Genomic DNA, 24954 nt, shown 5'->3' with positions numbered 1-24954 from the left:
AGTAGTATTTTTAATAGTTATCTTGTTTGCTCTATTATTTTTACATACAAAAGGAGGAGAGAATATAATTAGTTTTTGGACCAATTTAGTCTTGCTTGTAGCCCAATTAAACTAATCCCTTAGCCCATTAACTCAAAAGCCCAAACCTAGACACCCAACCCATTTAAGATAATATACAAGAAAAAAAATCAAAAAAACCTAGACCTGGACATTTTGAGAATGAGCCGTTCTCTTTCACGGACACAAGACCAAAACCCTAGGGGAACCTTCTTCTTTTTATGAACATCAACGACAGAACTCGACGACCCCTCTCGGCCGCTAACTCTAAAACGAACTCCATCAACGACCATCTTCTCCACGCCACAAGCAGCCATCCAGCCGTTACCCTCACCAAAAACAACACCCTAAACTTCATCTTCAAGAACAAACAAGACAACCCCATCTCCCAGTGGAAAAGGCCCGATCTCCAAAAGCTTCGGCTGTTCATGCTTCTTCATCTTCAACCGTAGAAGCTCCAGGAACTAAAAAGAGAAGGCTTCCATCTCCGGCGAGACCTCCATCGCCGCCACCCGCCGCAAACCAGCACCAAAATCCGTCAAATCAGCTCTAAAAAACTCAGTTGAAACGCAGCAAACTTCAGCCCCAAAACTCACCAAAAATCAGTCAAAACGTAGCCGAAGCCTTGTCCGAAATAGCTCTCGAATCGCATCTGAAATCTGCTGCAACAACGCCCAAAACGCCACCATAGATTCGAGTCGAGTTGACGAGCTGTCCGTTTGTAAATCCGAGGTTCCGTTCGAGGTGCGGTCTGTTGGTCTTGTTCAAAATCGTTGTTAGCCGCGCAATCCTATCTGTGGTAGTTGCTGGAATTTTTCGACATTTGAAAACGTATTGAGGTTCACTCTAACCCTTCTCTGTTGCTTCCGTGCTTGGGTACATTTTTCTTGTTGAATCTTGAAATTCCTTGTTGGCTTGTTTTGTTTTGCAGATTATTTGCCTTGTTTTAGATGATTTAGTAATGTTCTTTTCTTTGTTTAAATTTGTTCTTTGTCGTTCTTTTGAATATCCTGGATATTGTATGTTAAGTAACAAGAATAGTTGAGAGTTATAGTGAATTAATTTGTGCCATCAAACTTAAGAAGAGCTATAGATCGTGGATTTTGTACATAAAAATGAAAGTATATTAGGCCAAAATGACATTGGGTTCTGTGACAATTTCAATTGGATTTTTGTTTGGTATGTGACGTTTTGAGTTGCATATCGTTTAGATCTTGCTTATTGATTGGACTTTTAAAATGGTAGTAGTATGTTTAGGCCGACCACACTTGGGCAGGCGAGCTTTAAGATTTTTGTTAGTTTTGAGGTGAGAGGTCGTTCCTTTAGTTAAATTTATCCGGGGAATACCCCGAAGGATTTGTATATATTTATCCGGGATATGCCCCGTAGTACATGTATTTGGAGGCCGTGACGAACATAGTGGAGGAAGTATAATGTAGGCTAGCTTTTATTTTTATTTTTCTTTTATTAGGTGGGGACGACCTCGAGCCTTTTTATATTTATTTTCCTTTTCTGTGCTATTACCTCAAATCGAATATTTTAAAAGCCAACTAGATCGAGTACGCAACCGTGACTTTCACGGGACTTGGGAGTGCCTAACACTTCTCCCCGAGCCAAATGAACCCCTTTACCGAAATCTCTGATGTTGACCTAGTTTTAGAGTTCAAAGTGTTTTGAAAGGAAAAATCATTTTAAAAACGGTGACCTCGCACACCGAAATCAATGTCAGGTGGCGACTCTGAGTTAATCCTTTTAAAACGAATTTTTGTCACTTTCAGTATTGGAAAACCCTTTTCAAGCTTTGCGAAATCTTTTTATTAATTTAAGAAGGTTAGTGAAGTTTTGTAGTGTGACATATGTTTTTTCAATTAATATAATTTATGTATTCAGATGTATTATATAACTTATCTGAAGATTGCTATGTTTTTGGGGGTTTTTCCAGTTGAGAAAATTTTTTATAACCGAAAATATAAATTTTGTGTGTTATAATTGAGTTTGTTGAGTTATATTAGTAATCTTTTATGTTAATTGATACACTTTCCGTTTTAAAACAGTGTAATCCCCTGTTTCAAGCCGTGAGTGCAGTCGAATACAGTAATCTGTCCAGCTGTAATCCTATGTTCCACGCCATAAATACAGTCGAATACACTCGAATACAACAACTGATTAGCTGGACTTCTCTGATTCACGCCTATTTTTGCTACTGTATTCATGAATACAATAGCTTAAATGCATCAAATACATCATATAGCCACATAAAAGGTATCTATAACCCGTAATATAGCAAATGGTATCTATAGATGACTAATTACTACTAAAAGATAGTTCTTTATGAAAATTTATCATTAATGAACTTGCACATCACCTATGTCTTAACTAAAAATTTGATAAGAGAATTGTGAAATAATTGCTGGCCCAATTCAAGGAATGTTAATTGATTAATTCCACATAACTTTCAAACTTATAATCTTAAGTGTACTTAGTAATTGTGTGATCAACATTAAGGACAAACATATGAAGAAAGCACAACAAGTAAGCTAGATTTCTTTGACTCCAGAACATCTCATACTAAACAAGATATGTAACTCATTACTCAATGCATAGTATATCGCATACACAAAAATCGATTATATAAGGTATGCCTACATATTAATTACCCTTCTCAAGTCCTACCCGTGGGATTATACTAATTTTTTTTTGGTTGCACTAATAGGTGATTGCTATCATGTAACCCATCTTCTTTGTTTCTTATTCCCAAAGTATATCTTCAAGACTTGAATGCGTATTTGATATTACTATACAATTAAGTTTCTTTAACCAAACAATATGATATGTGTTTCCGTTTAGAGGCAGATCTAGGATTTAAATTTTATGAGTTCAACTTTTAAGTTTTTTAGTACTGAACATATTATATTTTTAAAGTTATAGGTTCATATCTATTTGTAGCAATTTTAATGAATTTTTACATATTAATTTTTACTCCGCTGTCGAAAATTATGGGTTCATTTAACTCATTGGTATCATTCTACATCCGCCCCTATTCTCCTATGCCCATTTACAATTTGATAGAAGAAAACAACTGTAAAGATTTCTTAGTGTGCTATTTTTAGATTTTTTATGTGTAAAAATAAATATATCTTGTAACAAAAATATAAAACTAAAAGAATAAATTGCAAAAAAATACAAAATCAATTGTCCCGTATAGTTATAGCTTATAAGGAAAATGGCTTCTGCCCAAAAATGAGTTCAAGAAGAAAAATCAATTTACATTATCTTTTGAACTAATCTCTCACTTCATATTACTTGCTCTAATATAATACCTATACATTACTTATTTTTGGTACTCAAAATATCATCAAAACACTCTTCGATTTACTAATATTATTATATACTTTTTATATATTTTCTTTCGGGAACACTTTTCACTAAAAAGCCAAACATCAACTAATTTTTTTCGTATAATTAATTATTTCATTTTTCTTCACCCCAGACACACAAGTGGAAGAGATTATGCTCTCAGATACCAATTCACGTTATCTAGTAACTACGAACAGGGGTGTTCATAAAACCCGAAAAATCGAAACAAACCGAAAACCAAACCAAATTATAGGTGTTAAACGGGTGGGGCAGGCCGGGCCGCTTTTTTGGGACCCGTACGGGTTACGATCCGGGCCAGTTCTGGGTTGATTCTTAACGGGTTTAACGGGTTCGGGATCATCCGGGTAAAAATTGAACCGTACGGGTTACGGGTTGAGGGGGCCGGGCCGGATTTAGTGTATTTTTAAAAATTTTATTGTATTTTGTATAACTATTGTAAGTTATATTAATATAAAGAATACAAGTAAGATGGAAAAAAATTGCACTTATAAATTTCAAGTGCTACATTTATTTCAAAATTCAAACTTACAAATTGAAAGGTTTACATTTAACAAGTAAATTAACCAAAAAAGAATAAATTCAAAGGTTTTGCATTGCCTTAGTAAGTTCTTCATAATCAATATGAACTGAGTGACCTTCTTCTGGAGTGTTAAATTCGGATGGGTTACCATGTGTTAATATATCTCCAAGTTCCTCGTCTTCTGGGCTATCAACATCTTCACGTCCTTGATTTCTTCGTTCCGATCTAATCCAATCTCTGAAACATACTAAAACTTCCAAAGCATTGCTTCCCAATGAGTGACGGGTGTCTCCAAGTTGTTGTCTTGCTTGGCTAAATGCACTCTCTGATGCAACAGTTGAAATTGGCACATTCAGCACGTCCCGAGCCATAGCGAAAAGAACATGAAATTGCTTTCCATTCTCATGCCACCATCCCAACAGTGAAAATTCCTTTGTGCGAGGCTCTTTTTGCTTCTGCAAGTAGAATTGAAGTTCATCAATCTTCATGATACTGGTTTGAGTGTTAGAAAATGTAGAAAAAATATTAAAACTATCAAGGTCTTCTTCATCATCCACAGTAGCAGAAGTGGTACAATGCATAATGGGATTAACATTGCCTACATTAAGAGCATCATCATCAATTACATTTGCATAATAATTGTATAATTATTGTAAATATTCATTTAGCTTGTTCATACAAGTATATAAATCTGGGGTTTCAGTTGGTCCAATCTCCATATAAGTATATAAAGCATTCATTAATTGGTGACAATCACACATCTTAATAGAAGGATTTAAAACAGCACCAATTAAGTAAATCGGAGGAATTGGAAAGAAATATTTTTTGAATTTTGCTTGCATTTTTTCAACAATATCCCTATATTTTTCTTTCTTCTTAAATTCAAAGAGTAGAAAAGAAATTTCAGCTATATGTACTAAAGCCATAGTAACAATAGGGTAATATGCTCCAGAAAACTCAACAGTAGCTGTATAAAATTTATGTAAAAATTTAACAACATCATTAATGACCTCCCAAGTAGTAGTTGTTAACATACGATTTGGATCAGTACTGTGAGCACGTGATTTTTTGCTTCACGAAAACTACTCCAAAAGAAATAAAAAATAAAACAAATTTCATCTGTGTACAATTTTGAGAATTTGCGTGACATTTTGGTAATTATTTTGTCCGTAAATGTTTACCCTTGTTGTGATTAATTAAAAAAATACAAAATACATGTTGCATACACATTCAAGATTTAATTGTGCATTTTGGAATTAATTAAACCATGTTTTATTTTAAAAGAAAGAAAATCACAAAAATATGTATTTGTTGCATTTTGTCATTTATGTGTGCCGTTGTGTAATTTTATTTTTTAATTAAATGTTTAACCTTGTGTGTTAATTGTTGTTAAGGTTTAATTAACATTTTTGTAGGCTAATTTTGGTTTTACAAATTATTTTTAGAATTTTATTGATTGTTAATTAAAAGTAGAAAAAGAAAAAGAGTTGAAAAAAATAAAAAAACTCGGTTTGGGCAAAAAAATTAAAATGAAAGCAGGCCCAAACGAGCTGGCCCAAGGCGTAAACCGGTCTGTCTCCTTAGAGGTGCCTGAACGGCACCGTTTTTGTCATAGTTGAGCGGGGCCGTTGATCTCAAATAGATCAACGGCCAAGATCACATCTTTCATACCCGTCCCCTGTACCCGACCCATTACCCGGTCAAACCGGACCCCCTGTTAGACCAAACGACGGTGTTTTCTCCTGTTAAAATGATCCAGGCCGTAGATCATGATTGATCCAACGGCCAGGATTCCTTAGCCACTCCACTATATAAACCTAAAATCACTACCCGCCCCCCATAGCCATTGCCCCTTCCGTCTCTAACCTGTCAGAGACCAACCAAACTCCTCCCTCGATAACCCTAGCCGCCACCAAATCCTCCCACCTCAAACCCGGCGGCAACAACGCCGCCGCCCGCCATAGCCACACCACTGAACCTCCACACCACCCTGAACACGAATCCCTGGTCACTTAACTTCGAATCATCCCCAGTGTTCTCGAATCTTCAATCAAAGATTCGAGCCAAAACCCTAAATCACCTAATGAGTCCCAAAATCACACCAACTACCCACCTGACCTCCCTCATGCTTAAACCACCATTAGTCCCGTTCGAATCTCATGAGAACTGCTCGAATCCCAAATCGAACAAAGAAGAACCCTAGATGCCAAGAAGTCGGAGCTCGTCTAGATTGGGGGAAAAACTTGAGGTCTCGACTGACCTTAGTCGATTGTTCTCAGTCGATAACACTCGATTAAGGTCCGTTTGACCCCAAAAACTCGAAGTCAAGGTTGACGGAGCAGGGTCCGTGTGGTTTAATTCCGGGTATCTTTTCTATTTTTATTTTCCATTCATTTTTGTTGTTGTTCTTGACCTGTTTTATCTGGTTGTAATTCACGTTGGGTCAATTAGTTTCTTCATCCTCTGTTCTTAGTTGTTGCTGGTGTTTTAGGTTCAGTGTTGTTTGCTTAATTAATCTTTTGATTGCTTGGTTACTTTGTTTTTCTCCTTCTCATCAGACCGTTTATTTGGTCCACTTTCAGTAGAATTTTTGTTTGTTGTTGTCGATTGTCACTACTGACTGTGTGAATCATTCGAAATAACTTCATCAGTTAGTTCGTCTTGTATGTTTAAGCCTGTTTGGGATTTTGCTTTCTTCTGCTTAGTTGAGAAAATTCGAAGTTATTTCAATATCAGTAATTCTCCTATGAGTTGTTCTGATAGTAGTAATTCAAAGGCTTTCAATATGTGTGTATTTGTTTCCCTGAATCACTAAATCTCTCATTTTTTGATCTTGCTTAAGTTCAGTGTTTGTTGGAATTGGCTGGGTTGCATAACAGGTTAGGATCTGATGTGAATTGAACCTAGGATCACTTTTGAACCTTAAGTTCATTAGGTTAGATTGCAGTAATTTCAGGACTTTAGGGGGTAATCTCGGAATTGAAAACAGGAAGAAATGGGTGGTTTGAGTGCTCTGTCCACTAATTATTAAAAAACCATTAAACTAATGAATTGATTAGTATTAGTGGGGAACAAAACATAGAAACATGGGGGATTAATTGATTATTGTAAGCTGCCATACCATTTGGGCACAAAACACTTGATAATGGGTTGTAAAGGAAAATGATGGGCAGGATCTGATAAGGTAAGGGGGCAGGGCCAGTGTTGGGATATAAATAGAGTCAGTTATAGACAGAGAAGGAGGGAATATTAGGAGAAGAATTCGGAAATATTGAAAGATTTTTGAGGATTCGAATTTGAAGAGAGTTTAAAAGAAAGAATTTTCTGAACATTAAGAGAGAATTAAGGGTTAAACATTAACTGGTCTTTCAATCTAAAAAAAAGGGTTCATTTTGTTTTTGCCCGTTGATTATTGTTGGTGTTTCTGGATTTTCATGTGGTCTGTTCTTTGAGTTTGGTTGGTTATTTGCTACTACTTCACTGGTTATTGCTGGATTTTTTTTTGGTTTTCAAATCTGTCACTGGGTGTTCCGTTTGTTGGTTGTTGCTGGTTATTGTTGTTGTTGTCTGCTACCGATCTACTAATCCTCACCTTCTTCTTCTGTTCTATTATCAGGTACACTACTTTGAATCACCTCGACGTTTGATTATTAAAGTTGAAATAAAATGGACAGAATATTTCTGTATTTAATTATAGAATAATTGTATTTTAGTTAGATATTAGTTATGTGTTTCCAATTATATGAAGGGTAGAGGCATGTTGTATTAAGACTATTTTTGTAAGATCGTTGATTAGCAGCTAGATAGGGCATAACGTTAGATTACGGACCTAAGATCCTTAAAATGACGTGAATATATGTCAATACAGTATGCATGTTTAATTTGAGCAGATTTGTTAGATTGTTGAACTATTGGACGTATTTCCGTAGAAATTGCATAGTTATCAGTTTCAGTTTGGTTAATTCATATGTTTAAAATAATGTAGCTTCGGAATCACATCCAACTCTAAATTGGTAATTAGTTAATGTGGTGCATCGATTTAATTGGTTGGTAAAATCTAGCTTTGAACTCGCGAATATAGGAATAGAAGTAACTTGAAGTTTGTGATTTTTGAATCTTGTTAGTAATAAAGATCCGTAAGTATTAGGCAAATATAATTTGTTAGTAATTTCGTATAATCCGTAGGCTTAATATATTTGAAGCGCGATTCAATATAGTAAGGCTAAGAACACTAATCCCATAGGTTATTTAAATTAATGATCAGGCTTAAGCAAACTTTCGTAATCATTAGTAATTAAAGTTGGTTTAGTTTCAAGTATTTGAAAACAATTAGTTCCATCGGTTCATTTCATCTAACAAGGTAGGTTTAAATTAGTTATAGGATGATTAATTTTTTTTTGAAAATATATTGTTTGTCAATTCCGTCTTTATTTATAATTTCAATTTCAGTAGTATTGGCTTATAGAATAGGGTATGAAATAATCTCCTTTTACGCAAGTTTGATTGCAATTTTCCGGTTGCGTTTTGCTTTAATCCGATAAATAAGTGATGGCCTTTTCAAGCATGTAATTAACTAGGATTTTTCTTCTTTTATTTTAGAGACAAACTAAAAATAGAAAATGTACCCACTTTAGGATTGTCCTTAAAATAAAGGAGGTGTGTCTCGCCACAGTAAATCACAAATTACGGGGCTCTCAATAAAAAGACTCAATAACCGGATGGACTTTGGAGTTGGCCGTCTAGTGAATTTTCACGGCCTTTTCCCAAAAAAAAAAATGATACGATAGTCTCTTTAGGACGCGCCTTAATTAGTCTTACCTTCCTAAACTCGGGTGTGCATTTATGCAACCCAAATTCAAATCTCGACAGAGTCGAAATGTGTCGACGACCAGGTGTACACTGGTTGTGATGTGGTTCGAGATGGATTTCCACAACGTTGCAATTCTCCGTAAAATAATAACAATAATAATAAAATTGATAAAAGCGGTTCAAAGTTAAAATTTGCATATAAGTTCTTAATTGTTAAAAATCAGATAAATAAGCCGAATATAACAGTTGAGCGACCGTGCTAGAACCACGGAACTCGGGAATGCCTAATACCTTCTCCCGAGTTAATAGAATTCCTTATCCGGATTTCTGGCGCGCAGACTGTTAAACATAGTCATTCTTTTCCTCGATTCGAGATTCAACCGGTGACTTGAGACACCATAAATCTCCCAAGTGGCGACTCTGAATAAAATAAACAAATCCCGTTTCGATTGTTCTTTAATTGGAAAAACCCCCTTGTACCCTCGCGGGTGCTGAAAAAATGAGGTGTGACAGCTCTGGTGACTCTGCTGGGGATAAGAGCACTCAGAATCTCTGGTTCAGGGTTCAGAATTCGAGCTTAGATGAATTGTTATATTTGGTTTTATTTATTATTTGATCTTATTACATGTTTTAGCCTAAAATGTGCAAAATGATGCTTTTTACTACTTTGATATTATTTGAACTGTACATATAAACTGTGCCGAAACCTTCTCTTCTTACCTCCGGGGATGTGCTTACTGGTTGAGACTCCCTATTCTGTTAGTGTCATACCCTAAATAAAAGAGGCTCGAAAAGTTTCTAAGCCGGCTGGCCTTTTGGTTCCCGAAAAGGAGCTCCTTCCTCAACTTGAGTTGTCCGCTCGGGTACACTATCTAGAACATATACCCAGGTTGAACCTAGAATAACTTGACTTCATGCCGGACCCTAGTAGGAACGTTTATTTTCATCATGTTGCATTTGGCTTAGGGGACTCAACACAGGGGTTGGGTCCGTCTAGGACAAGCAACCTGAAATGAAAAAGATCATCCTGCTGCATCTTGTTTGTTTTGCACATTTATTTGCTTCAGATCTGCATGCTGACCGGCTTCTGAAATCAGGAACTTTTGGAAAAAAAATTGAAAAAAAGAGAAAAAAAAATATAGCAGTGTAGGGAGATAACCACTTATTTTTTTTAGAAAAATAAAACCAATGTCCAAGTAGTGTCAAAACCTTGCCGAAATTTTAAAAAAAAAAAAATTAGTTTGATTTGTTGGAAAAGAAAGGAGTATTGTTTACAATGTTTAGTTTATATGGGGCGAACTACGCCAGTTTGATTCTCACAGGGCGTGAGATACGTAGGCAACCCTCGTCGGGTCCAACCTCCCATTTTGCAAAAATAGCCAAAAAATGTCAAGATTTTTTAATTTTTCGTCATAGAGTCGGGTGATGCCGTTTTTATCAAAAATAGCCGAATATTCCCAAAAGGAACGCCGGAAGGCTGACTTTGCATAAACGGCCACTTCTGTCATTTTTATTATTGATCGGTTAACTCGCACAACCTTAAAATCTTCGTCCCTGAAGTGCTGAAATGTCGTGTTCGGAAAATCTGGTCTTTCTTTTATGAAAAGTAATCAAATCGTTTTGAGTCAAATAAATTTTCTTTTGTTAATCACATTAATAAATGTGCAGAATGAACACGACTCAAAATGAACCTTTTTCAATCATGAATAAAATCCCCCTCCAGTTGCGGCTATGGTGGAATGATTTAGGCAAAGAAGGGCGAGACGAAGTCAAAAAACATCTGAAAGGTCTCACGGGTTTGTTGGGTATCAGGCCTCGAGGGGATATTATAAGGGCACTGGTCACTTACTAGGAACCTGCGCACAATGTCTTCCACTTCTCGGACTTTGAACTCACCCCGACTTTAGAGGAAATAGCAGGGTACATCGGCAGTGCTGAGGTTCCGTTGAGGCGTAAATGCCTGGTTGCTCGAAGAGCCGTAGCGGTGCACCGGTTTTTGGACTCATTAAAGATAGTCAGAACGATCCATAACCCAGACTTGGCAAAAGGTTTTTGCACTCTTAGCTTCATATACCAAAGATACGGTCACGTAGGAGGATTCGACAAGCCAGAAAACAAGTTGTGCAGCAAAAGCAACCGTCAAAAGTGGGATGAACATAGACGGGTTGCTTTCATGATAACCTTCTTAGGGCTTTTAGTGTTCCCAAGAAAATACGGGAATATTGACATAAAAATAGTTGGGGTCATCAGTACTTTGCTCACTCAAGATGACAGCACGCTTGCGCCCATGATTGTATCTGATATCTTCCGAGCTCTCACGGCCTGCAAAGCCGGAGGGAACTTTTTCGAAGGGTGTAACTTGTTATTGCAAATGTGGATGACCGAACACCTATGTCACCGAGCCCAGTTCCTGAGCCATGGATCTTCTGAGAAAACCTGCATAGAGGAGTTCTACACCAGAATTAATGAGGTCCGCTTACCTGAAGGAGTCTCGGCATGGACCTCATACTTCCGGACCCTCAGCGCCAGTCAAATACAATGGACACTAGGATGGTTACCGATCAACGAAGTCATATATATGCCAGCAGCTAGGCCCCATTTTCTTTTGATGGGGCTTAAGAGCATTCAACCTTATGCGCCGTATCGGGTTTTGAGGCAGCTTGGGAGGTGTCAGATAGTGCCGAAAGATGAGGACCTGAGCACCCAAGTGATTGAGATCAGTTTCGATGCCCAGTTTCCTGAAGCAAGGGTCCGCCAGATTTGGAGCCAATGTCAATACTTGGAGGCAAATACTTGGGTACTGAATCGGGCAAAAGGGGACGTTTCACCCGGATATCAGGCTTGGTACAAAGGGGAAGTGTCGTCTAGAAGGCCGGCTAAAAGACCTCACCTTCAAGAATTTGCCAAGTCCTCACAAGAGCATTGGGACTGGTTGGAAAAGGAAAAAGAATACAGGGCCACAATAGGCAAGTTGAAGCAGTAGGTCATAGATCTTCAATTTGAAAGAGAATTCAGACCGCGGCCGATGAAGGGGACAGAAAGAAATCAGCCCAAGAAAATGACTCCCTTAGAGCTCAAAACCGACGAGTCATAATGGATACCGACAACCAACGGAGAAGCTGGTCCGATAAAAGGTTGATAGCAGGGTTAAGGAATCAGATCATTGAAAGCCGAAAAGACTTGGAACGATCTGAGGTTAGCATAACAAGAATGCGGGCCAGATGGGTAAAAGGTACAGCAGCACAGAAAAAGCACCTATGGCAAGTGAGAAGGGATTATGAAGGGAGCATCGCAATATTAAGAGAAACAAATTCCACTCTTAGAGATCGAGTCTTTAAACAAGCCCGAGATGCTAGAACGGACAGGGATCGCTGCTATGATTCAATAGCCCGAATGGAAGAACAAATGAAGAGGTTCCAAGATCAGCTCGTTGACAACACTCAAGTATTGGGATTAAAGAATCAACGAATAGAACAGCTGTGTATGGAAAGGGACAGAATCAGGGGTAGGATCGATGAGATTGGGCGCTACATCACCACGAAATGCCTAACATGTGAGGAAATGCCCTGTGATACCCTTTTTGCCTCAGTCATGGGTTATGTCCACCGGATCATGGAGGAATTAAAAAGCTTGCAAAGAGGCCTGGCACCAAAGCCCGCGGAAAGGCCGAACGATGCCTCGCGGGAACCAAAAATCAAGGCTTTAATGTATCCCTAGTTCAAGTCTGCACTTGTTTGTTTTTAAAAGTCTGTTGTCTACCCTTCTGTTCTCTTTTCATATCAAACAATGTTAATAGTGTGGAGTTTTTTTTCAAATAATAGCTTGTAATAGCATATTTTGGTAATAAAATGCAAAATTGTGTCTTTATTTTACTTATGTCAGAACTACGCCCGGTCTGATTCATGCGGGGACATGATACATAGGCAATCTACATAAGATTTGACCACCACTAAAAGATAAAAAGAAAAGGCAAAGTGAATAAAGAAAGGACATAAGCCGGAATGACGCATACAGTCAAAGCAAAAACATGTTAGAAATGGTTAAACTGCCTAGGAACATTGCATTCCCCAATGTGAAAGTGCAATACGTGTTAAACTCTAACGCTAACAAGTTTGTTGTTTATATCAGAGAAAGAAATTTCAAAACAGTTAGCTCGTTAAAACGTTCTGGCAGATTACCATTACCACACAAGATCAAAAGGGCCCATTCCGGAAAGTATGTCTGGTTCGGACAAAAGTGCTGAGGAGGAAAAGACATAGATGCAAATGATGAAGGAGGAAGTAGACAGGTTGAGACAAGAGATAGCTGGGATGCACCTAGCCTGGGCTAAGGGACAAACACCACCAATACTTTCCCCTACTCCTACCCTTTCACCAGCTTGGACTCCGGAACACCCTTCCACTGGTCCATCAACGAGCTTCCCCATTGCCCAATACTATCAAGGGGAAACTTCCTATAATCCCCAAGCTTCACCACCCAAACAAAATCCTCCTTTACCAGTTGTTCCTGTTTTCGTGGCACCTCCACCCGCCGCATTGCAAAAATCACTCGATGAACCAGTGTTTCAGGTTCACGACAATCAATACTATCCTCCTGAACTCACCTTCAAAGCACCCGAGCCATACACTTACACCCCTCACCTTCAGCTCCAGACAGAAACTGAGAGGCCAGCTAAGAATCCGGAGCAGGACGAAGTGCTTCGTAAAGTGAAAAGCCTGGAGCAATCCTTCAGGAATATGCATGGATTGGGCAGCCAAGTCAGTGTGTCCTATAAAGATCTATGTCCCTTCCCCGATGTTCAGTTTCCAGCAGGTTTTAAGATGCCAAAGTTTGATCTATATGAAGGACATGGTGATCCCATGGCGCATCTATGAGGTTTCTGTAGTAAGATGAGAGGGTCAGGTGGAAAGTATGAGTTGTTGATAGCCTATTTCGGTCAAAGTTTAATCGGTTCCACATTAGAGTGGTACACGAGGCAGGATCCTAGCAGGTGGTATACCTGGGATGATCTAGCACAACCGTTTGCAGGTCATTTCCAGTATAACCTTGAGATCGTCCCCGACCGTCTCACACTGTTAAAACTTGAGAAAAAGCCTAGGGAGAGCTTCAGGGAATTCTGATTCCGTTGGAGAGAACAAGCGGCAAGAGTCGATCCGCCAATGAGGGAAGGTGAAATGGTGGACTACTTCTTACAAACGTTGGAGCCAACTTACTTTGGTCACCTGGTGACGTTAGTTGGTAAATCTTTCAATGAAGTAGTAAAAATGGGTGACATGGTTGAAGAGGGACTCAGGTCCAACAAGATAATGAGTTATTCGGCGATCAAGGCCACAACTCAGGCTATCCAAAATGGCACGGGAGGTGCGCTCGGGAAAAAGAAGAGAGAGGAGGTCGCAATAGTCGAAGCAGGTACTTGGTCCAGATCAAGAGGTCCTTCCCCTCGCTACCAATCCAGACCCCATTACCCAAACTATCCACTCACTCTATACAACCCTCCACAACCCTATTATCCACCACAAGAGCCGTATTTCTCCGTCCATCACGCCCAAACTTACACCCAGCCTCCGGCTCGCCCGCAATGGCGTGCGCCAGCTCCCCAACATACATATCCACCTCCCAAAAACACATATCCACCACCAAGGGCCTATAGGAATCCTTCAGGGCCAAGCTTCCGCAGAAATCAGGCTTTGAGGAATGAAAGGATACAGAAGCCCAGAACATTCACTCCGTTGGGAGAAACCTATACTACTCTGTTCCTCAAGTTGAGACAGATAGGCCTATTAAGTCCTATTGAACCCAAATTGCAAAATCCCCTTCCCAGAAATCTGGACCACCCAGTAAGCTGTGAATATTGTTCGGGGGCTCCCGGGCATGATACTGAGAAGTGTTGGAAGTTGAAGACTGCCATACAAGATCTTATTGACACAAATAAGATCGAGGTTCAGGCACCAGAGGCACCCAACATCAATGAAAACCTATTACCAGTGCACCACGAGGCCCACATGATCGAACTAGTGCACGAAGGAGGGAAACCTAAAACACCCTCACAAACGGTAATGATGATTCGCGCCAGTCCTAACGAAAAGTCGACCAGTGGAAAGGCAGTGGTACAGTCGGGAAAGGTAGATGACAAGCCATTTGTGGTAGTGGGGAAAGGTTCGTCTGTTGCTGCGAAGAAGCCAAAGTCAGTCAGGGCAGTGCTGCAGGGAGTATCAAGCAAACCAGTGTTGGTGGTGAAGGGGGTTCACGTGGAACCAGTTGTTATCGGGCCAGTAATGCAGTTGCCGATAACAAATGAGAAAGTTGTGCCATGGAGCTACAGTCAAGTGGCAGTGATGCATAAGGGGAAGGAGGTTGTGGAAGAAGTATGCGAGGCTCAGGGGTTAACTCGTTCGGGAAGGTGTTTTGTTCCCGCAGAATTGAGAAGGGCCAATCCTGTAACAATAAAGAAGCCAGTAACGGAGGAAGAAGCAGAGGAGTTTTTGAAGAAGATGAAAGCACAGAACTCCTCAATTATCGAGCAGTTGAGGAAGACCCCAGCCCAGATTTCGTTGCTATCCTTGTTGATCCATTCAAGCGATCATTGTCAGGCCTTAATGAAGATTCTGAACGAAGCCCATGTCCTGGACAAGCTCTCAGTGAACCATTTGGAGAAAATAGTACACAAGATCTTCGAGGTAAACTGAGTGACATTCTCTGACGATGAGTTACCGGTAGAGGGCACAAAACACAATAGAGCACTCTACCTGACTGTGAAATGCGAAGACTCGGTGGTCACTCGAGTACTAATTGATAATGGGTCAAGTGCCAATATCTGTCCTTTGGCCACTCTGAACAAACTAAAGGTTACTGATGATAGGATCCACAAGAACAGCGTCTGCGTCTGAGGTTTTGATGGGGGCGGTACTGACACAGTGGGTGATATCGTACTGGAATTAACCATTGGTCCAGTCGAGTTCATCATGGAATTTCAAGTGATAGATATAGCGGTGTCGTACAATCTTTTGTTGGGACGACCCTGGATCCACGCAGCCAAAGCAGTGCCTTCTACACTGCATTAGATGGTCAAATTTGAATGGGAAAGACAAGAGATTGTGGTACACGGGGATGACGGCACACATGCCGTCAGTGATGCTATTGTGCCCTTCATAGAAACCGACGATGACAAGGGCCCATAGGTTTATCAGATTTTTGACGCAGTCTCAGTAGATAAAGTCCCTGAGGATGGGGGCCTTCCACTTCCCAGAATCACAGCTGCAACCTTCATGATAGCCTCAGAGATGTTGAACAGCGGGTTTGTACCAGGAAAAGGTCTGGGGGTTGATCTGCAGGGAATGGTCCAGCCAGTTTCTTTGCCCAAGAATCTGGATACTTTTGGGTTGGGATTCAAGCCTACCACAACGGATGTAAAGCGGGCCCGCAAGTTGAAGAAAAGAGTCTGGGTCCTTCCTAAGCCAATCCCGCGCCTATCTAGATCATTTGTCAAAGCAGGGTTCAGAAAGTTGCCGGTCCCGAAAGTTCTCGGACCTCTGATCGGGCCAGATGGAGATTTGAATGAGGGCTTTGAAAGAATGTTCGTTGATGTCAACATGATAGAAGCTGGAGAGGGATCTAGTAAGGCAGACATACAGTTTGTGGGGCCTAGGGCCAATGTCAACAATTGGACATCTACTCCTCTTCCTACTTGGAAAGAGTCCTGGTAGTTGGCTATGATTTTCCTTCTTGTTTTCTGGATTATTCCAGGGTTGTAATCCAGATTCTTTTTTATTTTTATTGCGTTCATCAAAGTGTGAAACCTTGTTATCCCATAATTCAATAAAATAAAAAAGTTTCTTCTTCATTCCTTATTTTATTTTTTATTTTTAATTTTGTTTTCTTCTTTTCTTTTTCTGAACAGTTCTCTTTATACTGGTCTTAATGACATGGCATGCACAACGGATCTTCAACCTAGTCTAAAAGATCAATCTGATTCCGAACTAACCATACAAGAGGTCGATTATGATAATGAATCGGAATACGATGAAGATGAAGCCTTCGAAGAAATAAACAGAGAGCTAAGCCAGTTGGAAGAAAAATCCAGGCCAACTTAAATGACACAGAAGCCATCAATATAGGGGATGCAGTCGATATCAGGGAAACTAAAATAAGCATCCACATTGCACCAAATATCAGGGAAGAATTAATCAAAACACTTATTGAGTTCAAAGATGTTTTTGCATGGTCGTATGATGACATGCCGGGGTTAAGCACAGATTTAGTGGTTCATAAATTGCCCACTGACCCGGCATGCCCTCCCGTCAAGCAGAAATTGAGGAAGTTCAAAACAGACATGAGTGTGAAGATTAAAGAAGAAGTAACCAAGCAGCTACAAGCAAAGGTTATTCATGGTCACTCGATATCCTGATTGGTTGGCTAATATGGTTCCGGTACCGAAGAAAGATGGGAAGATCAGGGTGTGTGTCAATTATCGCAATCTGAACAGGGCAAGCCCAAAGGACAACTTTCCTTTACCCACTTGATCGACAATTGTGCCGGACGTGAGATCGGATCTTTTGTAGATTGCTATGCTGGGTATCATCAGATTCTGATGGATGAAGAAGATGCGGAAAAGACGGCATTCATTACGTCGTGGGGAACGTATTGCTACCGAGTAATGCCATTTGGTTTAAAGAATGCTGGGCAACTTACATGAGAGCAATGACTACTGTGTTACATGACATGATCCACAAAGAGATTGAGGTGTACGTGGACGATGTGATCATAAAGTCCAAGCATGAGGAAGACCACGTAGTAGACCTAAGGAAGTTTTTTCAAAGACTTCGAAGGTATGATATTCTCAACCCGGCCAAATGCGCCTTTGGTGTTCCATCTGGAAAGCTGTTGGGATTCATCGTCAGTCGGCGAGGTATTGAGTTGGACCCATCAAAGATCAAATCTATCCAAGATTTGCCACCGCCGAAGAACAAGATAGAAGTAATGAGTCTATTGGGAAGGTTGAATTACATCAGCAAATTTATTGCTCAACTCACAGCAACCTGTGAACCCATTTTTCGGCTACTGAAGAAGGATGTTGCGATAGAATGGACAGCAGAATGTCAGGAGGCATTTGACCAGATCAAAGGATATTTATCAAATCCACCTGTGTTGGTTCCACCTGAGCCAGGGAGACCGTTAATTCTTTATCTAACGGTCCTGGAGAATTCGTTTGGCTACGTGTTGGGACAACACGACATTACAGGAAGGAAGGAGCAAGCCATCTATTATCTCAGCAAGAAGTTTACAGTATATGAGGTTAAGTACACTTAACTCAAGAAGACATGTTGCGCCCTAACTTGGGTGGCCCAGAAATTGAAGCATTATTTGTCCTCATATACTACTTATCTCATTTCCCGCTTGGATCCACTAAAGTATATTTTCCAGAAACCTATGCCCACATGGAGGTTAGCAAAATGACAAATATTACTCACGGAGTTTGACATCGTCTATATGACGAGGACAACCATGAAGGCCCAAGCGCTGGCCGATCACTTGGCTGAGAATCCTGTTGATGAAGAATACGAGCCGTTGAGAACGTATTTTCCTGACGAGGAAGTAATGCATATAGATGAGTTGGAATTACCTGAGGAACCAGGTTGGAAGCTTTTCTTTGATGGAGCCGCAAATGCGAAGGGTGTTGGAATAGGAGCGGTACTTATTTCTGAAACAAGACGTCATTATCCTGTTATAGCTCAGCTGCGTTTCTATTGTACCAACATGGCTGAGTATGAGGCATGCATTTTAGGCTTATGGTTAGCTGTAGACATGGATGTCCAGGACGTTTTGGTCTTGGGAGACTCGGACCTCCTGGTGCATCAGATTCAGGGTGAATGGGAAACACGGGATTTGAAGCTCATACCATATCGACAATGTTTGCACGATCTGAGCAAGCGATTTCGATCAGTGGAGTTCAGACACATCCCAAGAGTTCACAATGAGGTTGCCGATGCATTGGCCACTTTAGCATCGATGTTGCACCACCCAGACAAAATTCATGTTGACCCATTGCACATTCAGGTTCGTGATCAGCATGCCTATTGCAACATGATAGAGGAAGAAGTGGATGGCGAACCATGGTTTTATGACGTCAAGGAGTACCTCAGGATGGGGATATACCCGGAGCAGGCCACCGGAGATAAAAAAAGAGTCATTCGGTGATTGTCAAATGGTTTCTTCCTCAGTGGAGGAGTGCTGTACAAAAGAACCCCAGATTTGGGATTGTTGAGATGTATAGATGTTAGTCAAGCCACGACAGTTATGACAGAGGTACATGCTGGAGTTTGTGGGCCACATATGAGCGGATATGTATTGGCGAAGAAGATTCTTCGAACGGGGTATTATTGGCTCACTATGGAGCGTGATTGTATTAGTTTCGTGTGGAAATGCCATCAATGTCAGATACATGGAGATTTGATTCATTCTTCGCCGACAAAATTGCATACAATGTCAGCACCATGGCCATTTGTTGCCTGGGGCATGGATGTGATTGGACCTATTGAGCTGGCAGCTACCAACGGTCATAGGTCCATTCTGGTGGCCATCGACTATTTCACTAAGTGGGTTGAAGCTAAAACTTTCAAGTCGGTAACTAAGAAGGCAGTAGTGGATTTTGTTCACTCCCATATCATCTGTAGATTTGGGGTCCCAAAAGTGATCATCACGGATAATGGTGCTAATCTTAACAGCAATTTGATGAAAGAAGTATGTCAACAGTTTAAGATTACACACCATAATTCCACACCATATCGTCCCAAGGAGAATGGAACAGTTGAAGCAGCCAACAAGAACATCAAGAAGATACTGAGGAAGATGGTAGAAGGATCCAGACAATGGCATGAAAAATTACCATTTGCATTGTTGGGTTATCGCACCACTGTCCGGACTTCAGTAGGCGCAACCCCTTATTTGTTGGTATATGGAACTGAAGCAGTAATACCGACGGAAGTTGAAATTCCATCCCTTCGGATTGTCGCTGAGGCTGAGATTGATGATGATGAGTGGGTCAAAACCCGTTTGGAGCAGTTGAACTTGATTGATGAAAAGAAATTGGCAGCTGTGTGTCATGGCCAGTTATATCAAAAGAGAATGGAGAGAGCCTACAACAAGAAGGTGCGCCCCAGAAAATTTGAGGTGGGGCAGCAAGTGTTAAAACGAATCCTGCCACATCAGGCAGAAGCAAAAGGCAAGTTCGCCCCGAATTGGCAAGGACCGTTCATTATAACCAGAGCATTGTCCAATGGCGCTTTATGTTTAACAGATATCGACGGGAAATGCGTCGACATGGATATCAATTCTGACGCAGTTAAGAGATATTATGTATGATTTCTTTTGATTGTAATTGTTGTTTGTTTGTGGTTGGCATTTATCGGAGAATGAAATGACGGAGGCAATTCTTTCTTCTATACAAACACTTTAACCTTTGCTTCCCCTTTTGAGCCTTATTTATTCTTTCATATCCCTCTTTTGGAATCAGTAATTAAAATGAAAGAAAAGGAAAAAGAGAAAAATAATGATAATAAAGACAAAAGAAAAGTCACAAGAAAAACAAAGGAATTGAGAACTACGTTTGACCTGATTTCTCAAAGAAGGATACGTAGGCGCCTCACGGCTCGATCATAGTGTAACAAAAAATAAAAAAATCCCCAAGCAAGAAAACTGGGGCAGAAGTTGTGTTTGTAATTTTGGGAAGAAAGTTCGATTTCAAGAGTTGTAATGTTTTACCCATCAAAATGATTTTGAACCCTCTTGATACCCCTTTTCTTTTTGCCATACATAAAAACCCATATTGATGTCCAAAAAAGACCTCCCGATCAGTATCCGAGAAGTGCAAAGTCATGCAAACGGAAGTCGGGAATAACACTCTGATCCCCAGCAGAGAAGAGGATCATAAACTAGAAATGAATTGATAGCCGAAAGAATCCCCAGCAGAGAGAGTCATATCGGCAGCACTCCAATCCCTAGCTGAAAAATAAAATAAAATGAGAGAGTCTTATCGGTGAAAACCTTCACAGGCACCATAAGGCGACGGAAGTTGAGAGAAATAAAATGAGAGAGTCTTATCGGTGAAAACCTTCACAGGCACCATAAGGCGACGGGAGTTGAGAGAAATGAGAGAGTCTTATTAGTGGAAACCCCTCGAAGAGCACTATGAGGCGACAAGACAAGATTGGCGGAAAGGATCCGCATTTGGCAAAGAGTTGAGTGCCTGTTTATCCCCAGCAAGATGAGGCCATCCGAAAGATTGATTGATACGAATAGACTGGGTTGATCAATCCGAAATGCACGACATGATCGTTGGGATCGGTTATATCTCAGATAAGTTCTTTTCTTTCTTTTTCCTCAGCATTTGTTCAGGAAAACTTCTTCTTTTTTCTATTTTTGAAATCATCACTTTATTATTTCTTGGTTTAAAGACTTTACTTCCCTAGCAGTTTGTTTTTGAAAAGGATTTTCAGAGCTTACTACCAATGGCCAAAATGGTGCAAAGCAAAATGCGAATAGGACCGGCCAAAGATAAGGCGACAAAGCGAAAAGAAGTTTGTCGCAAGACCAAATGACGAATGGGTCTAGATCCCAAGAGGACCAAATTTCCAGGGGAAGTCGGAGAAAAACGGAAAAATGACAGTTTAAAAGTTATGGATCAAATTCCAAGAGGATCCCCAGCAGATTTGCGAGATACAGGAACAACTCCGACAGATTCTCGACCAAGCTCCACAATGGTCGGACAACACAGAGCGGGGAAGGAAGAGAAAAGAAAAACCATCCCCAGCAGGAATATCATCCTCAGCAAATAATATCATCCCCAGCAAGTTTTGTAGCAAAACAGGGAAAGGAAAAAGGGAAAACCATCCCCAGCAGAAGTGGCACGACCACTCACCACGTTTTAAACTAACAAATTTCTCTTTGATTTTAAGCAGGGAAAGGAAATTATTGACAGCAGGAAGACAGGGTCACAAAGAAGATTATCAAACTGGGGCAGAAAATTTTCTCTCATTACGAAAATCTTCTTGAAATCAGATAGCCATTTGGGAAAGAGAAAAGATAACACAAGTTTTGAAGGAAGTAAAATCCCCAGCAGTATACGAGAAGGGAGATACAAGTTTTAAAAGAAAAGCAATCTTGGAAGTAGCAAGATAACCCAAAGGTGTAAAAAAAAAATGACCTTTGAATCAATATCATCCCCACCATTGTTAAAAGGAGGAAGATAATTCTCCAACAGTGTTATTCCCGACAGGTTTCAGGGAAGTGAAAGCACCAGCTTTATAGGAAATAGTCTTTGAAAGAGGAAAATGACATATTAATGAAATAAAATATCGGTGTTATCCCTAACAGTTTTTCAGAGGAATAAAACACCAGTTTTGAAGGAAGCAGTTGAATAAGTCAGGAGCCCGCCTGGAGAATGGAGGTGTTACATTTAAGTTGTTGTTGAAGTCAGGAGCCCGCCTGGAGAATGAAGGTGTTATTTTTAAAAAAGTTGGAGAAGTCAGGAGCCCGCCTGGAGAATGGTGGCTGAATTATTTTTTAGAAGTTGGAGAAGTTAGGAGCCCGCCTGGATAATGGAGGCCGAATTATTTTGAAGAAGTTGTTGAAGTCAGGAGCCTGCCTGGAGAATGGAGGTGTTATTTTTAAAAAGTTGGAGAAGTCAGGAGCCCGCCTGGAGAATGGAGGCTGAATTATTTTGAAGAAGTTGGAGAAGTAAGGAGCCCGCCTGGATAATGGAGGCCGAATTATTTTGAAGAAGTTGTTGAAGTCAGGAGCCCGCCTGGAGAATAGAGGTGTTATTTTTAAAAAGTTGGAGAAGTCAGGAGCCCGCCTGGAGAATGGAGGCTGAATTATTTTTAAGAAATTGGAGAAGTCAGGAGCCCGCTTGGAGAATGGAGGCTGAATTATTTTGAAGAATTTGTTGAAGTCAGGAGCCCGCCTGTAGACCGGAGGTTGTTAAGTTTTAAGTTGGAGAAGTCAGTAGCCCGCCTGAAGAACGGAGGTTGTTACATTTAAAAAGTTGGAGAAGTCAGGAGCCCGCCTGTAGAATAGAGGTTGTGTCATCTTTCAAAAGTCAAGTTGGAGTCAGGAGCCCGCCTGCAGAACAGAGGAATACATTTCAAGATCAAATCAGAAGTCAGTAATGAGGAAGGTTACAACAAAAAATCCCCAGCATAACAAGCTCTAATGTAGGAAGCAGTGTCCCCAGCAGACAGAGCGGAATAATAAAACTTGTGTTCAGAAAGGCAAAAGGCCAGTATCATCCCCAGCAGTTTTCGAAAGAAAAGCACCAGAGGGAACACAAGCCGACCAGAAAGTAAGGCAACTAGAGCAAGTGGAAGATAGATAAGATTTTGTAATTCCTAGTTTAGTCTAACTTCTTGTTTTCTTTTGGCACGGTGTAATAAGGAGATCGAAAAGCAGTAGCAACAGCAGTAACGGCAAAATTGTAGTTCCATGGTAGTCCCAGCTACCACAACTTCCCGAACTACATTAACCTGATTCCCTTCTAGCCAGGGATATGTAGAAAACCTTTGAAGCAAAGGTTCGGTTAAATCTTTTTCAAAAAAATGTTTCACACAGAGTACTCGGATGGGCAAAAATCGCTCACTTTATCTTTGCACGAAAACTCTTCGTGTTTTCAGATAAAGAGGGGCAGCTGTGAGCACGTGATTTTTTGCTTCACGAAAACTACTCCAAAAGAAATCAAAAATAAAACAAATTTCATCTGTGTACAATTTTGAGAATTTGCGTGACATTTTGATAATTATTTTGTCCGTAAATGTTTACCCTTGTTGTGATTAATTAAAGTACAAAAATACATGTTGCATGCACATTCAAGATTTAATTGTGCATTTTGGAATTAATTAAACCATGTTTTATTTTAAAAGAAAGAAAATCACAAAAATATGTATTTGTTGCATTTTGTCATTTATGTGTGCCGTTGTGTAATTTTATTTTTTAATTAACTGTTTGACCTTGTGTGTTAATTGTTGTTAAGGTTTAATTAACATTTTTGTAGGCTAATTTTGGTTTTACAAATTATTTTTAGAATTTTATTGATTATAATTAAAAGTAGAAAAAGAAAAAGAGTTGAAAAAAAATAAAGAAAACTCGGTTTGGGCAAAAAAATTAAAATGAAAGCAGGCCCAAACGAGCTGGCCCAAGGGGTAAACCGGTTCGTCTCCTCAGAGGTGCCCGAACGGCACCGTTTTTGTCACAGTTGAGTGGGGCCGTTGATCTCAAATAGATCAACGGCCAAGATCACATCTTTCATACCCGTCCCCTGTACCCGACCCATTACCCGGTCAAACCGGACCCCCTGTTAGACCAAACGACGACGTTTTCTCTTGTTAAAATGATCTAGGCCGTTGATCATGATTGATCTAACGGCCAAGATTCCTCAGCCACTCCACTATATAAACCTAAAATCACTACCCGCCCCCCCCCCCGTAGCCATTACCCCTTTCGTCTCTAACCTCTCAGAGACCAACCAAACTCCTCCCTCGATAACCCTAGCCGCTACCAAATCCTCCCACCTGAAACCCGGAGGTAACAACGCCGCCGGCTGCCATAGCCACACCACTGAACCTCCACACCACCCTGAACACGAATCCCTTGTCACTTAACTTCGAATCATCCCCAGTGTTCTCAAATATTCAATCGAAGATTCGAGCCAAAACCCTAAATCACCTAATGAGTCCCAAAATCACACCAACCACCCACCTGAGCTCCCTCGTGCTTAAACCACCATTAATCCCGCTCGAATCTCATGAGAACCGCTCGAATACTGAATCAAACAAAAAGGAACCCTAGATGCCAAGAAGTCGGAGCTCGTCTAGATTGGGGGAAAACTTGAGGTCTCGACTGACCTTAGTCGAGTGTTCTCAGTCGAGAACACTCGATTAAGGTCCGTTTGACCCCAAAAACTCGAAGTCAAGGTTGACGGAGCAGGGTCCTTGTGGTTTAATTCCGGGTATCTTTTCTATTTTTATTTTCCATTCATTTTTGTTGTTGTTCTTGACCTGTTTTATCTGGTTGTAATTCACGTTGGGTTAATTAGTTTCTTCATCCTCTGTTCTTAGTTGTTGCTACCTGTTTTAGGTTTAGTGTTGTTTTGCTTAATTAATCTTTTGATTGCTTGGTTACTTTGTTTTTCTCCTTCTCATCAG

The 24954-nt window shown here is 40.3% G+C and overlaps 1 long non-coding RNA gene across 1 annotated transcript; it reads left to right on the top strand.

The window, feature by feature from the left end:
* The first annotated feature begins 58 nt into the window (after positions 1–58).
* LOC107768987 (uncharacterized) lies at positions 59–7875 on the top strand. Its single transcript, XR_001644288.2, has 2 exons — positions 59–896; positions 7572–7875. It is a non-coding gene; the product is annotated as an uncharacterized LOC107768987 (long non-coding RNA).
* The last annotated feature ends 17079 nt before the right edge of the window (positions 7876–24954 follow it).

This window comes from Nicotiana tabacum, chromosome 11 (assembly GCF_000715075.1).
Source record: "Nicotiana tabacum cultivar K326 chromosome 11, ASM71507v2, whole genome shotgun sequence".
In the NCBI taxonomy this organism is placed as follows: Eukaryota; Viridiplantae; Streptophyta; class Magnoliopsida; order Solanales; family Solanaceae; genus Nicotiana; species Nicotiana tabacum.
The sequence above is the reverse complement of the archived record's forward strand: the minus strand, read 5'-3'. Positions and strand labels throughout refer to the sequence as shown.